This window comes from Bubalus bubalis, chromosome 3 (assembly GCF_019923935.1).
Source record: "Bubalus bubalis isolate 160015118507 breed Murrah chromosome 3, NDDB_SH_1, whole genome shotgun sequence".
NCBI lineage: Eukaryota > Metazoa > Chordata > Mammalia > Artiodactyla > Bovidae > Bubalus > Bubalus bubalis.
The window spans coordinates 151,542,228-151,545,199 of NC_059159.1; the positions used below are offsets into that span (position 1 = coordinate 151,542,228).

At 42.8% G+C, this 2,972-nt stretch overlaps 1 pseudogene; it reads left to right on the forward strand.

The window, feature by feature from the left end:
- Positions 1-1,197: 1,197 nt before the first annotated feature.
- LOC123465535 lies at positions 1,198-2,386 on the forward strand (annotated as a pseudogene).
- The last annotated feature ends 586 nt before the right edge of the window (positions 2,387-2,972 follow it).

Sequence of the window (2,972 nt, forward strand, 5' to 3'; positions counted from 1 at the left end):
TGCAGCAAGAACCTCCAATGGCTGTAGAAATACAAGGAAAGAGCAGGTAGATGCAGGGAGGATCCGCCAAGCCAGAGGCTGTTGGTGCCTGTCCTGGCCTGAGTTCAGATGCAAGTCTCTCTGGACCACAGATTCTCTGAGGGCACCTGTAGGTCCTTGAATAGTTTACATTTTCAAGGGGGTTTTATTAACCACTCCAAAAAACTCTCATTGAAACTCAATCTTAGTTGATAATCTGAAATGACAGAAAGAAAATCAATTCTGTTACAAGTCTGGCCATCAGGATGACGAGATTCTTCATGTCCTCATCGGGTTCCCAGCAGAGCCAGGGTTGGGTACCTGTCCCAGATGCTCACTGACACACAGCAGATGGGCTGCCCTCCCCAAGAAGGGGCTGCTCTTCTTTCTGTCCCAATCAACTGCAGTGACAAGGGGCTAGAGGAGAATGCGTGTCGCAGGCTCACGGGCTCTCACATCTATTTTCTTTGGCCTACACTGTACTTTAAAAAAATGTAAATGTTTGCCAACATGTAAAACTTGAGAGGTCTCACATTTTAAATGGCTAGGTTCTGGCTTCTCCAGAAATCAGTAGTTCCAAACCTCCAGCCGGAACCATGTGGAGGGCAGGAGAAGACACCTTGCTGGATGGGCGTGAGTTCTCCATTAACACAGGTCCTTCCAGGCTCATCCACTCACTTGTAGCCCCTGGGGTCTGGGAGGCAGTCAGGGTGGCTGCTCTGCTCTAGAGGAATGACAATGTCCTCATCCTCAGAGCAAGGCTGGAGTCCAGAAATCAGCAGTTCCAATCTCCAGTTCTCTAGGGAGATCCTAGAGCACTGTGCTACCCGATGATGCCATTCTCACTCCTCCATGATTCTTCTTGACCATAGACCAGAGCCCTGGACTCTTTTTTGTTTTTAATTTACGAAGTCATCACTGTAGGAACTGCCCCCAGAGACAAGCCCAGTCAGGGTGCTGACACTGGACTGCCAAGGATACAGGGAAACAAAAGAGGTGGTGGAGACCCTGGTACATGTACACAAGCCTGGATTTGTGCTGTTCCAGTAACAGATGTGAGCTTCTAGAAAGTTCTCGGATAAGTGGATGGGGCATGCATATGCAGAGCAAATTTAATAACTGACACCACTTCAGCTAAGCATGAGGAAAAGTAAGAAATGCATAGTTTCTTGCAAAATATTCTTTTATTGAGAAACATTGAATATACTGAGAATTTTGGATTAAAGAATTTTTCTTTTTTGGGGGGCTGTTGAGCTTGTGGGATCTTAGTTTCCCAACAAGGGTTGAACCCAGGCCCTCAACAGTGAAAGCATAGAGTCTTAACCACTGGGCCCCTGGGGAATTCCCTAAAGATGTTCTTTGTGTGCAAAGTAACATAAATGTATCAAAAGAGGCATTAAATGCATTGATTCAATTATGTTATTAATATTTTACAGGTTTTATCATATTAAAGATTTTGAAAGCCCAATATATGTTCTTTGCTGTTGACATAAAGAGGGAAGACAAATGTTAACAGCAATTCACTTTTTAAACTAAATGGGTTTTGTTCTTAAAATACAATTTTTTTTTCTTCATGGCACCAAAAGAAAAGGCAACAAAAGTAAACATAAACAAGTGAGACCACGTCAATTCTATGAAGCTTCTGCCTTTTCGTCCAGAACCGCCATCTTCCAGTAACTCACCAAAATGACCGATATGGAGGGAAAAAGGAGGGACTCTCACGACATGTTCTCTAGGCCTTTTAGAAAACATGGAGTTGTTCCTTTGGTCGCATACATGGGAATCTACAAGAAAGGTGACATTGTAGATACCAAGGGGATGAACACTGTTCGATAAGGAATGCCCCACGAATGTTACCATGGCAACACTGGAAGAGTCGATGATGTTACCCAGCCAAGCTGTTAGCATTGTTGTAAACAAACAAGTTAAGACCAAGATTTTTGCCAAGAGAATCAACATGTGTGATGCTAGTGGGAAAGAACCTGCCTGTCAATGCAGGAGACATAAGAGACATGGGTTCAGTCCCTGGGTCAGGAAGATCCCCTGGAAGAGGGCATGGCAGCCCACTCCAGTATTCTTGCCTGGAGAATCCCATGGACAGAGGAGCCTGGTGAGCTACCATCCATAGGGCCGCAAAGAGACAGACAAGACTGTAGCGACTTAGCACACATTGAGCATGTTAGGCATCCTAAGAGCCAAGATAGCTTCCTGAAATGTGTGAAGGAAAATGAAGGAAGGAAACAGAGGAAGACAAAGAGAAAGGTACTTGGGTTCAACTAAAGAGCCAGCCTGCTCCACCCAGAGACACACGCTTCATGAGAACCACTGGAGAGAGCCTGAACTGTTGGAGCCTATTTCCTTGATTTGATGGTATGATGAGTATAAAGAAAATAAAAGATCTGGACTCTTTAAACATTTCTCTTAATTGAGTAGAAGTCTTGTGTCCCCAACCCCCCCAAGAAATATTTAAAGCGCATTTTAATTGTGTGTTTTAAATTCAGTGGGTGACATCTTTACTTTTCAAACTGAGTGGTTTTTCTTCCTGAAAGATGTGGGGTAGTTTGTTATGTAATATACTCCATTGGTTTAATAAACTGCCCAACATTATTTATTAAAAAAAAAAACAAAACTACAAAGCTTCTGCACAGCAAAGAAAGTCATCAGCAAAATGAAAGGGCAACTTACCAAAAGAAAGAAAATAGTTTCAAATGATATATCTAGTTAGATCTATAAAGAACTCATGCAACTCAATAGCAAACAAACAAACAAACAAACCATGATGTAAAAAGGACCTGAATAGACACTCTTCCAGAAAAGACATGCAGATGGCCAACTATACAGGAAAAGGTCCTCAATACCACTAATTATCAGGGAAATGCAATGAAAATCACAGTGATGTATCACCTCACAGCTGTTAGAATGAAACTGAAAATGAAAGTTGCTCAGTCACGTCC